This window comes from Arvicanthis niloticus, chromosome 20, assembly GCF_011762505.2.
Source record: "Arvicanthis niloticus isolate mArvNil1 chromosome 20, mArvNil1.pat.X, whole genome shotgun sequence".
NCBI lineage: Eukaryota > Metazoa > Chordata > Mammalia > Rodentia > Muridae > Arvicanthis > Arvicanthis niloticus.
In genome coordinates this window covers 25696399-25718090 of record NC_047677.1, presented here as the reverse complement: position 1 = coordinate 25718090, position 21692 = coordinate 25696399, and the positions used below count along the sequence as shown (strand labels likewise).

At 51.6% G+C, this 21692-nt stretch overlaps 1 protein-coding gene across 3 annotated transcripts in view; it reads left to right on the top strand.

Moving 5' to 3' along the window:
* The first annotated feature begins 770 nt into the window (after positions 1-770).
* The window catches only part of Chst3 (carbohydrate sulfotransferase 3), a 36743-nt gene continuing 15821 nt past the window's right edge, over positions 771-21692 (top strand). The window contains exon 1 of one of the 3 annotated variants that reach the window (XM_076917132.1): positions 771-1196. The gene's annotated coding sequence lies outside the window, so the exon portion shown is untranslated. Of the gene's footprint in view, positions 1197-3356; positions 5259-7453; positions 8034-21692 lie in introns of those variants that run through there. The other 2 variants (XM_034523705.2, XM_076917133.1) reach the window with 2 other exon arrangements.

Sequence of the window (21692 nt, the reverse complement as noted above, 5' to 3'; positions counted from 1 at the left end):
CAATTGTCTATTTTATCTAAACCTTTCAAAAGCCTAAGGAACATTAGGAGGGCTGTCTCAGGCCTGGAGTTAGCTGGAGACAGAGGGCTAGGAAGTCGAGGGAAGACTGGGAGGCCTCAAGGGCAGGCTACATCATTGGAACCTAGAACCTGAAGTTTGGCTTGTGGTCCAACACTGAGTCCTTTACAGTGGTCTTAGCGACACTGGCCCTTTTACAGACCCAGCAATACTCACTACTCAGCTGCCACTCATCACCACTCAGAAGCGACATGACTCACACCTCAGGGGTGCCAGCAGTCCAAGGGGATCCTAAGATAATGCCAAGGGGCTCCAGCTCCCTCTGTGCACTTGGTGAGGACCCTTTCCCACATTTTGTTCTGGGGGCTCTGTGAGAAGGATCAAGAACACTTCTGTAACTTGTCGCTGCCCAGGGAAGGAGTACGGTCCCTTTTCAAAATCCCAGGAAGCGTCCTCAGAGGGACAGGAAGGTCCTCATGTTCAGGGTGGACAGCATTATGGGGGTGCTCGGGCAGGACAACTCTCCTCGAAGTCTCCTCTCTGAACTTCCATCCCTGGGGCTGGGAGTTCCTCCTCAAGGAGCCTCGTCCTCAAGGGTAGGGATCGGAGCAGCCCCGGCGAGTCCCAAGGGACGCAGCCACGTCGGGAACAAAGGCCCACAGAGGGGTCGAGGAGAGCTAGGCTCCCAGGGGGGCGAGGGGTGGCTGCTGCCCTCCCTCTCGGCTCCTCCCTCCTCCCTACGTCCTCCGCCTCCTCCATCCTCCTCGAGAGGCCGGGTGGGCGGCCGCGCTAACTTCACCGAGCGCCCCCAAGTTGCCGGGTGCGCGTGTGAAGTGAGGCGGGGAGCTTGGCGGAGAGGCGCGGGGCTCCCGAAACCTTGGCTGTGGCTCAGAAGGCCGCCTCCGGCCGCTAACGGGATCGGAGTCTTGGGTAGGACCGATCGTTCGCCTGCAGCTAGGACACCGCCCGCCTGGCGCCGCTTCCCGCCCAGCGAGGGGACCAGTCGGGCCGCGCCTCCCTGCCGGCACTCGCCGGGGAAGCAGAGTGGGAGCCGTGGGGAGCGCGACCCCAACATCTCTGAGCCGAGGGCGCAGTTGGGGGCAGATGCTGCCCGTGCTGGACGCCGGCCTCGGGAGAGTCGGATCCGCCCGCCGGGAGGAGGAGGAGGCTCAGCCGCGGTAAGTGGGGAGCCCGCGTCCCGGCACCGCCTCCTGGGCCCCAGGCGGGCGCCGACCGCATCCCAGAGCGCGCGCCAAACTTTTGGAGGAGAAGGGGACCGGTGGAGGGCGGGAGGGGAGTTCCCTGCGCGGAGAAAACCCCACGCTGCCAGATTCCCATCTGCCTGGTACCCACGGCCGGGTCACCGCACAAGCCTTAGGCGAGGATCTCAGCGCCTTCAAGCCGACCGTCCTGCACATTCTGAAATGCATGCTCCTAGGAGCCAGGGTCGGGAACTTTTAAACCAGGCTGGGTTCTGGGTTCTTTGCTGGCTCCGAAGCTCCTTCCACCATTGAAACCAGCCCCCTTCCCCCCGCCCCAAACTCCACAACAGGGGACTACTAGCTGCCCGGACTTTGGGAAGCCGTCACTGGGACCCACTGAGGCCCAGGAACGGGGAGGAAGAAGCGGAACACTGAAGTCACTTCTCCCCGGCTAGCAGGGGCGGATTTAGTGTGGAAACTCGGTGTCTGGATGATGTGTCTGGGTATGCGCAGCCCTTCCGGAGGCAGATGGGGGAGACCGGAGCCAGTAATTTGGAAACTTTTAAAGTCCTTCTGGACTGGGGTCTTTAAGCTGTAAGAAAAAGGCTGCGTGTTGGTGCTGTGCCTGACATCTGCATGGTGTCCGTGACAGGGCGTTGCAGGGAAGCAGAGACCCTTTCCCCTGGCGGATGTGCTTCCTCAGAGGAACTTCTATGGGGGGACTCTCAGCTCTGGGTCATATAAGGGGTCATGGATTGAGCTGAGACTTAAGTCAGGGTGAAACCAGGCCTGTTGGCCTGTTTTGCACCAGAATGTCTGCTCGGTTTCTGATTTGTAGTGTCCCGGGCATGTCCCAAGGATCTTGAGACTAGCGCAGTGCAGGGCACACAGTCTTAATAAGTGGCGGTCTGGCGATTGAGGGCACTAGTAGTCAATTATGGACTTTCCTTGAGGGGAGCCCAGCTAGCCTCGGCTGAATTGGCATTGATCCTCTTGAAGAAAAGGCAGCCTCAGTGACTGCAGGGAGCCCTGCCTGGTGTCTTGGGTGGTGGTCAGGTCGAGTCCACTGTGTCTCATGGTTACCTCTCCCTCCCCAGGGCAAGAGGAAGGTTCCATTTCAGCGTCTGGCCTACCTGGGGGAAGGAATGGGATTGGAGGGGTTGCGTGCTGTTTGCCAGACTTGGGGAGTTCTGCGATGGACAGTATAATTAATAGATTGTATTAATCTTCCCATGTGCTCGCCCTGGGCACCGGTGGGTTAGTGGAAGAGAATGGCCAGTGAGCACACGCTGGAATTGAGTCCCTGGGACATGTGGAACTGGGGATATGTACTCTTGCTGGCCTGGCTGGAGAAAATGACTACAGGAGTCCAATAGAAGCTGTGTCTTCCAGTAGGGGCTTGACTTGAGGGTAGCACGTGATAGCATCAGGCAGAGGTGGGTCACAGTTCCGCTACAGAGTATCCATGACTCTTCCTCTGTGCCAGCTGGTGTGAGGCCCCCCCTCCAGGGGCAGAAACAGTCCTTTTTCCTGGAACTGGGGCTGCCAGCAGTTGGGACTGAGAGTCCACAAAGATGTGAGGGTGGCCTTGGCCTGTCACCGGGAAGAAATGGGCCCTAAATGCCAGGATTAGCAAGATTCGTGGGCAGTGCCAGGCCTGTGGTCCTAGAGGAAAGAGGAGGTGTTTGTGCTTGGCCACTCCCAACTCCTGGTAGAATATGGCCCCCTTCCTAAAGCCCCTCTCCACCTTCATCATGTCTTCTGCAGTCAGGAGCGTCATAGAAGCTGTTCCTGAGAGCCATTGTGCTCCTCTAGGATTTCTTTTTTCTTTTCTTTTCCTTTCTTCTTCTTCTTTTTTTTTTTTTTGTTTTTTTTTTTGTTGTTTTGTTTTGTTTTTTTGTTTTGTTTTGTTTTGTTTTGTTTTGTTTTGTTTTGTTTTGTTTTTTGAGACAGGGTTTCTCTGTGTAGCCCTGGCTGTCCTGGAACTCACTCTGTAGACCAGGCTGGCCTTGAGCTCAGAAATCCGCCTGCCTCTGCCTCCCAAGTGCTGGGATTAAAGGCGTGCACTACCACCGCCCGGCTTCCTCTAGGATTTCTATTTCATCTCCTTTTTTACAGATGGGAGACTAAGCCTCAGAAAAATTAGACATCTTTCAGAGTCACACAGTTTTGGTAAGAGACCAAGGCAGGATTTGAACCTGGAGAGTCTGACTTCAGAATTGTGCTGCTGACTCCACCATGCTAGTCCGTCTGTATAGGCTCTGTAGCAACGAGGCAGAAGCATTGGTGTTGCTTTCTGCGCTGGTTCTGGGGCCTGCCTCTGACTGTCTATCTTTTCCCACATTCTCTGAGGAGTCATGGAAACCAGAGGCTGGGTGGTACCCGGCTTCTGGAGCCTTTGGTGTGGCTCTGCAGGCAGGAAGCTGGGGGTTTGGGTGTGAGTGCAGGGCCATGGTACAGAAACTTCACGAGAGACAATGCCCTACTCAGCTGTGAATGGAGGAAACGGTCCCTTATGACTGTCCTGTGGCTGAGCTGTGTGTCATCTATCCCTTCGTTCCTGTTCTGCCCTTGATAGCAGACACTACTGTCTGAGGAAGTTATTCCTCACTAGACATTTCCCTGGTAGATGCCCATAGCCATCTTTCTTACCATACCATGTGCCCCAGAGAGCCAGTCTCTTTGCATCATCAGAAAGGACAGGTCAGGCAGAGCCAGGCAACAAGGGGAGAGGATAATGATGGCTCTCTTTGTCCCCAGTTGCGCTTCTCTATACATGGCCCACAGAGTATAAGCTGTCTGATCCCATGGGGCACAAGAGGATAGGACGACCAAGCGCTCATGAGACAGGGAACTGTAGCCACACTGCTTCAGTATCCCCTGTTGGATGGCAAAGCTGGGCATCTGAGTTTTAGCATACCCGGTGTCCTGTTCCTCCAACCTCAGAGGGTTAGGATCACCCCTGGAGGAGCAAGGCTTTTAGCTACTCAGGGCCTCAGATACGGTATCCATTATATGAGAAAAATAGGCACCTTTAAAAGAATAAAAGAGGCCTTGGGTGAACGCAGCTCAGTGGACACTCCCATCCCAATCTAACAGAATCTCACTGTGTGAGGAGGTCCAAGTGCCTTGAAGAATGTACATGCTGGGTGGAGAGGGAAGGTGGGGATGAGGACCACCCCACAGAGCACTTTGGCTGGTTATCTTTGTACCTGCAGCCCCATCCTGGTGCCTGACACCCAAGGAGGGTGGGAGTTGGGAATGTTATCAATTGAAGGGTAAAGCCTGGCAAGGACTGTGTGCCATTACTGGGAAGTTGCACTGAGGGCATCTTAGCCACTAGAGATGGCTCAGAGCCTCAAGCCTCAGGAAGTCAGGGCAGCAGCACTTAAACGGGACAGATTTTTTTTTTTATCACTCTTCTCTAAGGGCTAAAGAGAGGATAAGAAGCTGTCTGTCCTGCTCCAAATCTGTGGATTCCACAGCTGGGTGTGGGTGGTAGGGAACAGGGTGTTGGCCTCTACTGCAGGCCCAGGCACCTTCTGTCTCCATTGTCCCAACTCTAGCTGCCTGCTCTTGATCCCCAGCCAGTGTGGAGGCAGGAACTGGCTCCAGCATCTGCCTGGCTCCTCCCGAGCGAGCGTTACCACCTTTTCACAAAGATGGCTGTGTGCCGGAGCATTGACGGTTTCTCCAAATTCTGGGCAATTCATCACCAGGGTCCTGAGGACTCTGTGGGAAGTCTGGAGGAAGTATGGAAAACCAACAAACCAATTTCCCACTCAGCTGCTCCCAGTGGCCAGGAGTAAACAGCCGCTTCTGGGGCCAGCCTAGACTGTCTGTCAAAAGATTATGCCTGTCTCTCCTTGCCCCGCCCTACCTCCTTGACTTTAGGAACCTCAAAAGCCAGGGAGCACATCCTGGCCAAGCCAGTCCTGTGCTGCTGGACTGGATGTTGGTGGTTGTGTTGGTGGTTGGGATCAGGCGACACTTGAAGGATAAAGGACAGCCTGGGGCTGCGGCTCTACAACTCTCTGGGTAAGTTCTTGGTCTGGGAGGAAGGCTGGTACTTTGACCTGGAGGGCGAAGAACAGCAGGGATTTTTCACCAGCTTTGGGGCATCTGACACATTGCTTCAGGGTGGGTGGATCAAAGTTAATTTTCCATCTCTCCAAGGTGGGGTCCACTTGCGAAAAGACCACTAGAGACCATGTACTCCTTTTCTTCGGATGTGTTCTGGATTGACAAAACTGTCGGAGAGTTGGGTCCTCTCAGGGAAGCTGCTAGTGTGTGGCTCCTCAGAGTACACGCACTAGTGGACCTTCCGTGTCTTTGAGATAGGTAGCTGGCCAGGCAGTGATGGCGCACGCCTTTAATCCCAGCACTTGGGAGGCAGAGGCCAGCCTGGTCTACAGAGTGAGTTCCAGGACAGCCAGGCTACACAGAGAAACCCTGTCTCAAAAAACAAAACAAAAAACAAAACAAACAAAAAAAGAGATAGGTAGCTGACCCTCTGGGGGCAAGTGTAACTTATTCTCAATGAACTGAAAGCTCACACTCAGTAAGAAGGGACCAGGGTGAGGGCAGGTCGACAGTGCTCACAATCTCCAACTCAGGGCCAAGCAGAATGCCAGAGCCCTCTCACATGTGGCCGTGCAAGCGGGGGTCTATAAACGGGACACTTCGGGAGCCTGGGAGAGGGGCATTGCCTGAGGGTGCTCAGTACTGCTGCCACCAAGCTGCTGGAGAAGGGAGTCACGGGGTGCCCCCTAACCCCCATGATTGCAGACTTTTTCTCCTCTGGTGGTAAGGGTGAAACTCAGGGCCTTACACACTCACTAGGCAAACTCTCTACCACTGAACTCCCTCCCCAGACCCATCTTGTAGCCTTGTAGGGGAAGAAGGGCTTAGTAGCCACACTACCACGTATAAACCATTTCACAAAAACGTACACACACACACACACACACACACACACACACACACACACTCAGATATGCACCCACACACAGAATATTAAGTAAGCACGAGACATGTAGATATACTCCAAAATCATCTACGGGTACAATCCGCTACAAACCCAGACTCACAACCTTAAGCATCGAGGCAAACTATGCCATATTTAAGAACACTCTGGGCTAGGTACTTAACCTTCCTGAGCCCTTCTTCCTCCGGAAAGAAGGGACTAGGAACCTCGGTTTGACTGGCTGTTGTTACAATGCATACGGAGGCTAGAATTGGACACAATGTATGCTAGGCATGTGGTATTCCTGGCGTCTTTCTAGCACGCCCCTGTGATGGCTGTTTATAGAGTTAAGGGTGTAAAGGATCTCAGGGATACCCATATTGAGGCTGGATCAATAGGCTACACTGGATGAGCCCTGATTCTCCACTATGGGAGCACAGCCTTGTGCTAGACCCTCAACCAGACTTTATTAGGAAGACTATCACGTCTTCCCACGGGCAGCTCAAAGGGTGCAGGAGTGAACTCCTCCGAGAGTTGGTGGAATTCCTTCAGCAGCAGTTTAAAAGCAGGGTTACATGGAGTTCTTTGCTTAGCAAGGGAACCCTGAGAGGCCGGATGCAGGTGGGGCTGCAGACCCTGTTCCCTTGGGAACATATTGGACATCTGAGCATAGTTCTGGGCCATTTTTTAGAAGGCTCACAGTTGGGTATGGTGACCCATGCCTGTAATTCCAGCACTCTGGAGGTAAAAGCAGGAGGCTCCGGAGTTCAAGGTCATCCTTGGCTACAAAGAGAGTTTGAAGCCAGCTTGAGCTACATGAGACCCTAGGGACAGAGAGACATAGATAGACAGAGACAGATAGGCAGACACACACAGGGGGTGCAGAGAGAGGGAGAGAGAGGGAGAGAGACAGAGACAGAGAGAGCTCACAAGCCTACAGCCTAGATGGTATCAGTGCCTCCATGGGCTGCTATGCTTTTGGTATGCATCTAGTGTCCACACAGTGCACTTTTAGGTGCCCGGGCCAGCTCCATTCTACCTGTCAGCCGGCCCCACCCTTCCTCCCTGTCTCCCTTCCTCTCCAGCTGCCTCACCATCTGCAAGATCCTGGAAAGTGCTACTGTGCCTGAGCCAAAGCAGTGTTAGCTGAGGAAACAGTTTGCAAAAAAAGTGCTCCGCCCCCAACTCCCCGTGCAGTCCACACCCCTGACCCCCACCCCCCCCCCCCAGCTGCAACTGCTCTAATTTTCAGCAAAGAATTTCACAGCTCAAAGCACACAAACCACAGGCCGCCTGGGCTGGCTGTGGTCTTCATCTCCTCTCTGGAGACAGCCAGAGTCTGAGTGCTAAGGGCAGATGCCCAAGTCTGAAGAAACTCCAAGGGAGAAGAAAGCTAGAAGCCAAATGTCTCAAGCGGGGAGGTCTTTCTCCTCTGAGAGTGAATGGAGCTCCCTGGCCTATGGACAGTGCTAACCCCTTTCGCACCTTGTGTTGATGTCTGAGGGCAGGGCCCACAGGAACCAGAAGCTCCAACACTTGGTATGTCAGCACCACCCCTGATTCTTCTCACATGCCTTTAATGGCTCCCCAGGCAGCTCCCGAGCTGGTCACTGGAACCATCACCATTTTTAGGCTTAAGCCCCACCACATCCATGACTGTTAAGCTGGCAGATCTTTGCCTCACCATGACATCACCGATAGGTTATTTCTCCACCAGTGAACTGAACCAGTTCAAGCCAGACTAGAATATATTAAAGGCAGGTTTGTTGAGAAGCTGCCCTCTGGCAAGTTCATTGGCCCAAAGGACCAGGGAAGACCAGCGAAGTCACCACAGGGAGAAAGAGAAGGTAGGGAGAGGGGAGAGAGAAAGAGCTCAGGCACAAAGAAAGAAGGGGGGTGGGTAGTGGAGACCAAAATGTCTGGATTATACAGGAAGATCCTCTGGGCCCCTGGGCTGGAAAGTTCAGGGTTGGGGGCGGGGTATGCCAGGAAGGGACTGAGGGATGCTGGGAGAACCTGGAGGCCAGATCTACTGTGCTATGTAAAATATGTACCTGAGTCCCTTGTCCTGGGGTCTGAAACCAAACAGTTGCAGGTGTGTATTTGTCTTCATGTGGCTGTCCCCAGAGGAAGGAGTCTCATGGGGGCCAGATTGTGTCTGAGGGTCCAGCTGAGGGGCTGGATCCAGGAGGTTGGTGTCACATGTCACTGAGGACCTTAAGAGGAAATAATGGTTCTGACTCTCCAAATCTGACCCCAGTTGGTATCTCAGATCATGGAGCAATCTATATATATCAGGCCTAGTATCTATACCAGTGGCTTCCGGAGCCAGGAAGAGAGGATAAGGCAAAGCCTCAGTTTCCCCATGGCTATTTCAGCAATGCAGAGTCCTGGGTGGCTTCTATGGCCTGTGAACTGTGGAACATGGCTGCTTCAGCCTGCAGGCAATCTCCTCTCTGGTATTTCAAGCTCCCCTCATTTCCTGGGCACACAGCTTGAACCCCATAGCCTCTTTAGCTGCCCAGGATACCACCTCCTCCATCCCTCTTCCCCCTTGTCATGCATGTCACTCTCTCCTGGAAGCCTGGCTGGATGGCTCCCATCACAGAGCCTGCATGTCCGTTCTATCCCATAACATGGTGGCTGTTAGTATTGTGGCCAGGGGGCTCTGCTGGATAGTGACTCTGATGACGGTATTGTCTGACCTTACTCATCTGTGTCTCCTGTGCTGAGTACTGTCCAGGGCATACAAAGAGTGTGCTGTGTACTGTCTGAGTACAGAAGGCGAGAGCTACAGATGTGAAGTAGGAGCAGCTGGCAGAGGTGTTAGGGTAGTCCAGGTCAGCATGACCCCAGTAAGCAAAGGGAGATCATGGCGAATGGAAACAACAGAGAATGGCAGGGACAGCCGACCCCTAGACTCCTGACCTATCTATTCGTTACCTAGTAATGGACCTGAAACCCTCAAGAGGCTTCTCCATCTATCTCTGCCTGCCCAGCCTGTCCCTTTGTGCCAGGCTGCTGGTCCCTGGATGGGTATTCTCTAGGCTCTCCGCTCAGCCCCATAAGCCCTCAAGGTCTAGGCCTCTCCTCTCTGTAGATACTCAGGCAACCTCTCCATGGTCTATTCCTGAGCTCCAGGCAAAGCAGGTCTCTGAGGCTGTCTCTTTGAGGAGACTGAGGCACAGGGAGGAGAAGAGCCACTTGCTCTGTTGTTCCATTTGCAGACCCCAGTTTGTCCTTTCAGAAGTTGTAGGTCTAGATTTTGGGGTTCAGGGACCCTTTGCATCTCATCTTACTCAACACTATGTATGGTGGACTGGTAGTAGGGGGAGGTCCTTCTGGAAAAAGAGATGAGAGGGACATTGGTGACCGCCTCTCTTGTCTCAGCCGATTCTTGCTGTGTGACAAGGACTCAAGAAGGCTCTTCTCATACAGGAAGCCTTCTGGGAAAACAGAGGTGAGGATGCTCAGATGTGCTGCAGGGACCAAGAGGAGCATAGCCGGGCTGCACTGTTCACAGGATGCAGGAAGAAAGAAGAGACAAGGCCGAGCGTGGCTACATGTGCAGGCTCTAGAGACAACCTGCCTGCCTGTGCTCATCCTTACTGTCAGGGAGCAGGGCCAAACTGCTGACCTTTCCTGTGCCTCAGTTTCCCCACTGATGGAACTCAGCATATATAGTATATGTGAGACTAAGACACAAAGGCTTTTATTATTGCATTCATTCATTCATTTATTTATTTATTTATTTATTTATTTATTTATTTGGTGTGTGCATACCAGAGAATATCTTACTGCAGTCAGCACTATGTGGGTCCCGGGGAATGAGCCCAGGTGTCAGGCCTGGCAGCAAGCACCCAAGCCATCTCTTACCAGCTCAAATGTTTTCTTAGTGCTGTGCTTAGCACATAGCACCAAGCAAAGTGAGCTGCTTTATATACAGGTGTGTGTGTGTGTGTGTTGTGTGTGTGTGTGTGTGTTGCTGTTGGGAACTGGAGACTGTATGTCTGTATGCGTGTAGTTTTTGCTGTTTGAAGCAGAAGCTCACAGTGAAGCTCCGGCTAAGCTAGAAGCCTTCTATGTAGACCAACCTGGCCTTGAACATAAGGCCGTCCTCCTGCCCCTGCCTCCCAAGTGCTGGGATTACAGATACATGCCGCTGTGCCTGACTCTAATGAATTTTCAAAGGCAGCTAAAAAGTAAACTGAGTCTGTACCTTAGCTCCCCTGAGATACCTCACTTGGCATGACAAACCTTGCTGCATGCTACATGCTTGGCGCCCTCACTAAGCCTCTGTTCAAACTATCAAGGTTGCTAGCAGGGTCCCCATTTGTCAGATGAGCAAACTGCTCCTTGAGGCTACCCAGCCACGAGCACTCAGAGAAAGGCCGGGCTCCCTGGATTTGTCTGTGCTTAAGTGTCGCCACAAAGTAGAGGCTGGCTGAGGCTGGCTGAGGCTGGCTGAGGCTGGCTGAGGCTGGCTGAGGCTGTGCCCAGGGCTTGGATATAGAGACTGTGGTTGTGAATTTCCATAGCAGGGAGAATGAGAGGTGACAAGGGAGAGATGCCAAGACAACTCAGAAGAGAGGATGGCCTGGAAGCCACAGCATAAAGCTCACTATTCATAGCCTAGGCTAAGCCATTGAGTCACTGAGGGAAACCTGACATCATTGCATCTCTCTGTCTGCTGCCTACCTGCCTGCCTTTCCTGGGCTCCTGGAGACCTTCAATGCCCACAGTCTTATAGCTGCCCCCCACCCCCCACCAGGTAGCAGGGCCAGAAGCTGCCTTGCAATCCTTTTTCGAGACTCTGTTTCCCAACTTCCCGCCTCTCCTATTGTGTTATGAGGATTTCAGGCCAATATCATTGTACCCAACTTCTGTGCTGAGTTTTCAGAGTCTCTTTTCCTTTAGGAAAGGTGCCTGGTCTCCTGTTGGGAGTCAGGGTTCGCTTGTTTTTGGATACAGGCCTCATGTAGTCCAGGCTGGCCTCAAATACTGTATAGCCATGCGTTTCTTGTTCCATTTCCCAAATGCTGGAATTCCAAGGGCGTGTCATCATGCCCACATTTTTGAGATGCTGAGTATTGAACCCAGGGCCTTGTGCATACTAGGTAAGTACTCTACCCACGAGCTACATGTCTAGCCCAGGAGTCAGTGCCTGGAAAGTGAAGCTGTGTCCTAGATGGGAGAGAAAAGCTGATAAGCAGGCCCCTGTTTCCAAGGATGCAGCCGAGTGTCTGAGAGATCTTTGTTTAAGCATCTTTGGCCCAACTGCTTCACATTAGATAGCATTTTACAGATGGCAAAAATGAGGCCCCAGAAGGGTCAGGGGCCTTATCCGTAGCCACACAGCCAGAATTCAAACCCATCATCTAAGTCCACGTGTGCTCTTGGCCACTGTAGTAAATGGACAACACTTGACCCAGACTCACCACGTTGGCCATGCAGACAGAAAGTACCAGAGGAGCTTCCATGTCTGGATGGGTCACTGTTCACTTTCCTAGAGCATGCAGACGCATGTGGGACGTGGCACCGAACCGTGGATGTGGGAGCTGGGCAACAGTTGGGTTTTTTGTTTTTTGGTTTGTTTTTTTGTTTTGTTTTGTTTTGTTTTGTTTTTTGTTTTTTTTAACCCTTACAGATTCCTCTCTCAGGAAGGCACATTCTCCATGCGTCAGAGGGGCAGCTGTCCAGGATTTTGTGGGTCAGACCTGGAAAAAGAATATGAGTCAGGCTGGGGCGGGCTGCCAGCTTCCTCGGCTTGGGCTGTGGGTGCAGGATGCCAGGCTGGTGCAGCTGCAGCTTTGACTCAAAGCTCTGCTCCTGCTGCCTCTCAGCCAGAAGCTGGGGGAAGGGGTCTGTGCCAGCTCCATACAGAGTGGCACCTTTACACCCCCCTACCGCCTCTCGAGGGAGGGACCTCGCCCTGTTAGCCTGGTTTCCCAGTTAATGACGCGGGGGCGGGGCCGGGGGGCATTTTTGACTGTTTGAGCTTCCACAGCTGGAAGGAGGAGGAAGAAGTGAACCTCCTTTCTGTATGTAAAAGGACAGAGAATCTTCCTTCCTGGAGGCAGGGACCAACATGCCCCTCTCACAAAGGGCTCACGGATTTTTCGATCCTTTTTCCTTAACACCTTATTCTTTAGTCGTTGATACAGGTGTGAGCCCAGAGGGCACCCTACTGGAATTCCCCAATGCTTGTGTCCACGAGCAAAGAATGAAGCAGAACCTCATGAACAGGGGCGGAGGTGGAGATGGTCTATTAAAAAAAAAAAAAAAAGAAGGCAGTTCCGAAAGTGGGCGTGGTCCAGAGGATTGGGAGGGGTTAGAAGCTCAGAGTACTGGGCCGCAAGAGCCCTGACCCTTGACTTTCAAGGTGTCAACTGTGGGCAGCCACTTAGCAGTGACATAGACAGCACTAAGGGTGACACAGTGGGACTCCGCAGCGTCCCCATGCTAGCACTAGTTCCAATTACTTTTCAGGTTGTACCTCAGTTTTTGTAATAAAACAAGAAGCCCAAATGAAGTTCCATTTGAGTTGCCTTCAAAGTGGAGGGGCTGAGGAATTGTGTCTGTATAGCCTGTGTAAGAACCTAAGATTGATCCCAACACTACCAAAAAAATAAAATAAAATCGGAGAGTTAAAAACAAACAAACAAACAAACAAACAAGGCAAGTTGTTGGTGGTGGTGGTGGAGGCTCACACCTTTAATCCCAGCACTCAGGAGGCAGAGACAGAGGGATCTCTGTGAGTTCAAAGCCAGCCTGGTCTACAGAGTGAGTTCCAGGACAGCTAAGGCCACACAGAGAAACCCTGTTTTGAAAAACAAACAAACAAACAAACAAACAAACCCAACAGACCTGACCCTGACATTACTTGTTACCTGTATAGACAGTCCCCGAATGCCCCAGTCAAGAATAGGAATGAGATTTCACCATATAATTTTGTCAACATTGTACCAGGGACAACTGGTACTTGTCCTAAGATTTAAGAGGAAACAAGAAAATCGGAACCAGTTCTTGTCTATCTCCAAAGGCATGCCTCTCTAAATTCAAACTCTCCTGTTCTGCAAGCCTCTCTTGTTTTTAATGAGTCTCACAGAGCCCAGGTTAGGCCTAAGTACTGTGAAGCCAAGGAAGACCTTGAACTCTTAATCCTCCTGCCTCCACTGGAGTGCTGAGATTACAGGCTTGGTGCCACTATGTCCAGCTCTTAGAACAGCCATTTAAATAGGCTTTGACATTTACAAAGAGAGATAGTAAAATCCTACACTGGCAAGGAAGGTTACAGCACCATGGAAGCCTCCGCTGCAACCTAGCAAAAGCCAGCCAGCCTTCTCACAGAGAGAGCAACAGCTCTCCAGAAATTCCAATGAGATGACTGAGCTGAGCTGAGCTGAGCTGAGCTGAGCTGAGCTGAGCTGAGCTGAGCTGAGCTGAGCTGAGCTGAGCTGAGAGCAAGAAAGACTTAGGCCTGGGTGGTTTGATCACCTCTAGTCCCACAGGGACTAAGGGAAGGGGACAGTTTGAGCCTGGAAAGGCCCCTGCCAGTCCAGGCTTCTCGGTGTGTTTGGGGTTAGGGGGACACTTCCCAGAAATCCCTGAAGAAGGGTCACTGGAGTTGTGTCAGTGGGTACAGAACTGGACTCAGGCTGTAGTGACAAAGCCACTGAAGAGGCTGGGACAGCATAAAGGGCTTCAGGCCTGCAGACCTCTAGGTGAGCATACAATGCCCTGTGTTGCATTTTTTGGGTAATCATAGGTCCTTTGTGAAGGCTGTTTATGTCCACGGCCTTCTGAAGAGAAGCAGAGGCAGGGTCGGGCTAGCACGGGACCTGGGTGGAGAAGTGATCTGCCCTAGATATCTACAGAGGGGTCTTAAGGCTACGGACAACTCCTGGAGGCCTTTTAATGGCTCAGAGAGAAAGTGCATGTGGTATCAGCTGAGTTTGATCCTTGGAACCCACTGCTGGAGGAGAGGACCAACTTCTAAAAGTTATTCTCTGACTTACACACACACACACACACACACACACACACACACACACACACACTCAGAGAGAGAGACAGAGAGACAGAGAGAGAGACAGACATGCATGCATGCAAATAAAATAAAAAATACTATAGGAAAATGGAGAGTCATTCTCAAAAGGGAAATGAGAGCTTTCCATCTTGCCCCAGAGAAGGGTGCTTTTAAACACAGGTGGCCAGCTGCACCAGGAGAAAGATAACCATTCAAATTAACATGCAAATCCATTAGTAAAAGGCCTGGAAGTCCTTCCTTACCCAGGCTGCATGCAAAGACAGTATTTGGGAAAAACAGACAGTACACACACACACACACACACACACACACACACACACACACACACACACGTGGGAAAGCCAGGTTGATATGGACCTTGCCATCCCAATGGACAAAAGAGGAGGGAGTCCCCAGACTAGGACCTCAGCACCCCTCAGGCTCAACCAAGGTTTCCTGAGCTAGATGACCAGGCTTCCAGGGGAGTGGCCTGGTGCACAGCTCACTAATGACCTCATCCCCCACAGTGCCTGGGTACCAGTGTGGTTACACTCTCCTTGAGTGGACACTGTTTTAGGAATCCCGACTCAGCCATGTCAGTACTGGGACCTTGGCCAGAGTTTTGCTCCTTTTTGCATGTGTCTAAAACTTAGGAAGGAGTTCTGGGGTGAGATCCCTCAAGCTTAGGGGCAGTCTGTGGGGTGGGGAAGCATGCTTTCCCGTGGTGGCCTGTGTGGGGACCGATGCCCTTGCCCTCCCCCTTGTGTGATCTTGAGGGCAGTGTCAAGGTGAAGTTTGTCAACGTACTAGACAAATTTTCCCTCTCTGCTTTCTTCTTCGCACCTGTCCCTGTGTCTTTCTTTACGTATGTATTCAGTCTGTGTGGCGACAGCCTGTGTCACCTCTAAGAGTGGAAATGGAGGACATGAAGATAAACATGTCAGGAAGGAATGTCCAGCCAGAGCCAAGGGGACCTTGCCCTGAGCGGTCTGGCCTTTACTCTCCAGCTCGGCGTCCTTGGGCGGATTATTTCTCTGAACCAATGTTTCTTGTCAAGACGGTGAAGGAGGTGGTGATGGGAGGGTCCAGCTGCTGTGACCATCAGGCAGCACACAAGGATTGAAGGGGAGGGGCTTCCTGCTAGTCTCTGGGGGACTGACGATGGCGGTAGAGCTGGATGCAGAGTGGCTAAGCAGTATGGTTTGATGATTGCACTCATCCTCCGTTAATGACTACCTTTGTACCCAACCTGGGTTAATGGCCGTCTGTTCTCCTTTGGACCACTTCCCCGTGTCTGCAGCTCTCTACGAGTGCTTTAGACTGGTTATTTTATTCTCTTTATCGGAAAGGCAGACAGATGCCTAGTGCATACAGTTCAAGAGCTACAGATAGAAACCAGTGTGTCACATCTCCCTAGCCCCTCAGAAACCAGTGTGTCACATCTCCCCTAGTCCCTCCGCTGCATGTGACTGATTGACATTTGGTCCAGCCCTGGCAACTTGCACAAGGACAGGTCGGGGAGGCCACAAAGTTTTATGTACATGGGGAGAAGTGTGATATTTTGGGTTTTGTTTTTTTTTTTTGTTTTTTTTTTTTTTTTTTGAGACAGGGTTTCTCTGTGTAGCCCTGGCTGTCCTGGAACTTACTCAGTAGACCAGGCTGGCCTGGAACTCAGAAATTCACCTGCCTCTGCCTCCCAGGTTCTGGTATTAAAGGCGTGCGCCACCACTGCCTGGCCCAAGTGTGATATTTTTAAAATCAAATTTGTTGTAATTTTGTCTCTTTTTCTACATTTATTTGTGTATTTTGTTCGAGGAGCAGATGGTAGGTATACGCAAAGATGCACAGACTCACGTGTGAAGGTCAGAGATCAGAGGTCAGAGGTCAGAGACAACCTATTGGTTCCGTCCTTCGACCGTGGGGGTTTCAAACTCATCTCACTGGCCACAGGGGCTCACTATGCAGCCCAGGCTAGCCTTGAAGTCTCGGGTTTCCTGCCTCAGCCTTCAGACTGCTCGGATTAAAGGTCTGTGGCACAAGACCAGGCTGAAGCTAAGTGTACAGTTTTGTTTAACTTCGGGACAACATTGCACAGAGTTGTCTGTCCTGAAAGCAGTCCTTCTTTATGTCCCACCCACATAACTGTGTCATACGGGACTGAAGGGATGTGGCTGTGTTGTGTGGGACTGGAGGGACTCTCATGCCATCTTGAAAACCTCCCATTCAGGCAAATCACAAAGGCGGAGCCAATCCCAGTGAGTACAGTCAGCGCTAAAACACTGGCTTTCAAGGCTTCTGAACTGAAACCACGGCACAGATTGACATACCTGAAACAGAAGTCTTAGGAACCTTAGATGTGTGTATCCTTACAGCATATGAGACACTCTGGGATTTTCTGTTTTATGTAGCACTGGTCTATGGAGAAAGGAGAGGAAGGACTCAAGCTTGCTTGACTTAGTCAACAAACTGTTCGACCTTCTGTTTGAAACATAGGAGGAGGTAGCATGAGATAAGATCTTGGTCATTAGTGTATACTGGACCCACCTTGGATGGAGCAGCCTGCCAGGTTCCACCTCCAGAGTTCTGCTGGTGACCCTGACCTAGCTCAAATATTTGCACACCATAGTATTGAGAGGTACCTGCAGCCTGGCAACCCTTTGAGATAGTTTTGCTAAACAGCACAGGTTGGCTGGGACCTTACTAAATGTGTATAGCCTAGGCTGATTTCCAGTTAGGGCTTGCGATCGTGAGCCACCATGTCCAGCTTTCTCATGGACTATTTTTAGTTAGCAGGCTCCCTCGGGTTTACTTGATGGAACAGCCAAGAGTAGATGCTGGTTAGCAAGCACAAGAGGAAAAGATGATCTCAGATTGTAAAGGTGGTGGTGGCTGTACCAGGTTATCTTTGAGCGTCTGGAATACTCTCTTCCTAAGATGTAGTTTACACCGTGTATACAGAGTGTGGCATATTGGAGGCTCTAAGCAAAGAGACACTCGTACACGACCGTGTCTGAACAACCTGCCCCTCAAATCCTGGTCCCTCAGAACACAAAACCTTCCCAGCCTTGTGAAAACACTTCTAGAGGCTATGAAAGGCACCATTTACTCAGTGATTTCAAGTTTCTATTTTCCTAGGGGGAATGGTAGGTCAGGCGTGACTACCCAGTGGGTGGTGCTCCCTCTGGTTCCTCTGGGGTCCGCTGGGGTTCGCTGGCCATCCTTGGCTTTCTAGTTTTACCCAGAGAGCTTCCCTGGCACTACAGCTTGTCTCCTTCCTAGACAGGCTTGTGAGACTCTCAGTCCCCACACTGGTCATCCTGGGTAGTCTTGGATCCCTTGAGCCCCTCCCTAGCCTTGTTCCCTGAGCTAGCAGCCAGCTCAGCTGGGAGCTGTTCGGCTAAGAGCGGAGTGTTAAGTGGGCACAGAGCCTCCTCTGTTCCAGTAACAATGGCCCCTTGATGGCTAGATCGCGTCCCCTCACTCCTATTGGACTTTGGGGAGGAGAAAGGATGCCTGCCCTGCCCCCACCCCAGGCAGTCAATGCTGGGTGTGAGGTTAACTCAGAGGCTTTAGTCTCTGTCTGCCTACAGGACCTCTTTCTTCTTTATTCCCAGCCTCTGACCCCTCCCATCCATCCCAGAGACCCTCCTCAGGGCTCCAGGAATGGTTCAGTTCACTCACCTCAACAAGTATCTACTGAACAGGCCCCTGGCCTTGAAGGTTGTTACTAAATAGTCGTAGAAAGCTGGAATATGGGAATAGCTACCCCTTGGATTTAGAGCTTTTACAGTTAGCCTACTTTGGTAGCCCCACAGGCTCCAGGGAGCTAATGCCAACCCTTTTCTCACAGTGGACCTTCAGGGCACTGATAGTTTTAGGTTTTACCAGCTGGAATTCTTATACTCAGCTGGGATTAAACGCCCTTGGGCCCCCTGACACCACGCTAAGCACATCGCCATAGCACCCCACTTAAAGAGCCTTGTGTTTGTGGAAGGCCAGATATGAAATCCTCAACCTCAGGTATTCACACCCACAGCGGAACCTCTGTGGATGTGTTATCTTACATGGTAGAAGTTTAATGCATGTCATTTAGGATTTAGGGTGGCAGAATGCCCTGGATTAGCTGGGTGAGAGTTAGTTACAGAAGGCACACAGAGCTATGCATCAAACCCAGGTATCTCTGAGTGCTGAGCAAGCGATGTCAACTATGCTTATGTCGAGCTCAGGAGCTGGGTTTGAATGAATCCAACACCCACAGTATTAGAAGTTTTCCAAGCACGTGGCCCTAGGGAGCACAGGGAACACAGACTTTTTCTTTCTGGCTTCTGTGTTATGGTGCTTGCTTGTAATCCCAGCACTGGGGAGGCAGAGGCAGAAAGACTTCTGGGAGTTCAGATCTAGACTTAATAGTAAGACCCTGAATCAAAAGGGAAAGATTAGTGTGGCCTTGCTGGTGAGCTAGTGTGTAGCAGGCAGGACTGGCAGCTTCTGTCATCTCCTGGATGTCCTGTGCTAGTGGAGTTTGATGCCCTTAGATAGCATCTCTTAAGTCTTTACTAAGCCTAAGTTAGAACCATCTAAGGATACTTTAGCAGTCCTGATGCCCAATATAGTCATGACCTCAGGAAGTGTGACTTGGCCATCAGGAGTTCTTTTAAGCTCCCTAGATGCTATTAGGATCGAAACCCAGAACTCCAGAACAGGCTCTATGCATTCGTAACATGATGCTTCTCCTCTACCTGTGCAGACATCACCAATCCATTCCAGTTCCCTTCTCCCAGTGGGATGTACCTGTTCAAATTCAGCACTACAGGAAACCTTTTCCAACCAGTGAGCCTCAGAGAGGAGTTGAAAATAACTTGTCCTCCTAGCTGAGAAGCTTTCAACTGTCTGGCTAGAGCCGTGTGTGTCTAGCTGCATCTGAACCAAATAATGATAGAAATAATAACATCAAGCCTTGACCAGAATTAATGACTGCCACGGTTATATAAGGATTGTTTGGCTTGGTTAAGAATAGCGGCGTGAGTCAGCTAGCATCCCTGTCCTGCAGTAAGTTGCTGTCCAGCTGGGAGAACTACATGGAGGAATGCAAGCCAGCAGTGCCATAGGACAGACAGGCCCTGGTTGACATTTGTCTAGACCAGCAATAACAACCAGCTGGATACAGGCTCCTCTGCATTGGGAGCCTCGGGCACATTTGTGCTGGAACTCAGGGTCACCATTTTTTGCTACTTGTATCAGTGCAGAGACAAAATATCTGACAGAAGCCACCTAAGGAAGTGGGGAGGTTGTCAGCGTTTACAACTCCAGCGAAAGTGTGTCCTAGCAGGGAAGGCGCAGCAGCGGGTCGGTCACATTGCACCTGCAGTCAAGAAGCAGAAAGTGGGGAATGTTTGTACTTCTGTCTGTCTGTCTGTCTGTCTGTCTGTCTGTCTGTCTCTCTTTCTCTCTCTTCCTCTCCCTCCCTCCTTCTTCCCTCTGTCCCTTCCTCTCTCTCCCCCCTCCCCTCCCCTTTCTCTTTTAATTAAGACTAGGTCTTACTATGTAGCCTCAGCTGTCTCGGAAGTCATTATGTAGACCAGGCTGGCCTCAATTTTGCAGAGCTTCAGTCTCTGCCTCCTCCTGAGTGCTGGGATTGAAGCCGTGCGCCATGCCTGAGGTACTCTCTCTCTCTGTTATCTAGTCAGGATCCCCACGGAATGGTTCTACCAGTACCCAGGGTAGGACTTCCCACCCCAGTAAGCACAATCTAGAAAATCCTTGGACGGACGTGGTGACTCGAAATCCCATCCAGTTGTCAATCAGAATTATCCATCACAGCCATTAACCTCAAAATCCGATAATGGACCTGTGCCTATGGAGGTGAAGAACAGGAAAAAGGAGGGTGGGGTCCACGGGAAGAACAGTCCATGCCCTCCTCCCTCCATGAGTCTCCCAAGCATGTGAACCTCCCATATAGCCTGGTGTAAGCACACTTCTGGTTGAAAGGCCGCTAATGAAGTAAACTGTGAAAAACTTTGTGACCAACAAAGGATGACATTAAAGAGGGTAGTAAGGTGTGGTAGCCTTTCATGGTTGCCAGCTGCTTCCAGCCGTGTTCTCTCTCTCCCTCTCCCTCTCCCTCTCCCTCTCCCTCTCCCTCTCCCTCTCCCTCTCCCTCTCCCTCTCCCTCTCCCTCTCCCTCTCCCTCTCCCTCTCCCTCTCCCTCTCCCTCTCCCTCTCCCTCTCCCTCTCCCTCTCCCTCTCCCTCTCCCTCTCCCTCTCCCTCTCCCTCTCCCCTCCCCCTCCCCCTCCCCCTCCCCCTCCCCCTCCCCCTCTCCCTCTCCCTCTCCCTTCCTCCTTCCCCCTCTCCTCTCCCCCTTCCTTCTCCTCCCCCTCTCCCTCTCTCCCTCTTTTCCCCCTCTCTCTTTCTCTCTCTCTTTTCTTGAGACAGGGTGTCTCTATGTAGCTCTGGCTGTCCTGAAACTCACTCCATAGACCAGTAGACCAGGCTGGCCTTGAACTCAGCGATCTGTCTGCCTCCATCTCCTGAGTGCTGGGATTAAAGGTGAGCACCACCACCACCTGGCCACATGTATCCTTATGTCACCTACATGTCACCTGTATGAGGGTGGTTGCAAGTTGACCCTTAGACTCGGAATTGTTGAGCCAGAGAGTATCTTAGTCTGTTGGGGGTAGTTAACACTGTGCCATTGCCTGGGAGATTTACTAACAGCTGTCAAACACGGCTCTGGAGGTTGGAAAATTTAAAAGCAATGTGCCAGCACATTCAGTGTATAATAAAAGGCTCGTTCTCTACACCCAAGATGGAACCTTCATGCCATGTCCTTGCACGGTGGAAGGGATGACTAAGTTCCCTCACACCTCGTTTACAAGGACACTAATTCTATTCACAAGGACTCTACCCTCTTGACCTACCACTCCAGTCACTTGCTGAAGGTGTCACCTCTAACACCAGCACACTGGGAATTCGACTTTCACGTAAGAACTTTGGAGGGGCGCCAACACTTAGGCGGAAGCAAAGACTGTGTACATTGGAAGCCATGGCAGTCAAGGGCAGCCTAAGCTGTATAGTGACACACTGTCTCAAGAAGTAATAGGGTCGGGGATGTAGCTCAGTTGTAGAACGCTTGCCTAGCATGCATGGAGCCCTGGGTTTAACACCCAGTGTGGGGGTTTAGATGAGTATGGCCCCTGTAGGTTCATCTACTTGGAAGCCTTCTCTACAGTTGGTGAAACTGTTTGGGAAGGATTGGGAGGTGTGGCCTTGTTGGCAGAGATGTGTCATTCCCAGACAAGACTCTTTCTCTCTGCTTCTAACTTCTGGGTAAAGTATAAGCACACTTACTCGCCGGGCAGTGGTGGCGCACGCCTTTAATCCCAGCACTTGGGAGGCAGAGGCAGGCGGATTTCTGAGTTTGAGGCCAGCCTGGTCTACAGAGTGAGTTCCAGGACAGCCAAGGCTACACAAAGAAAC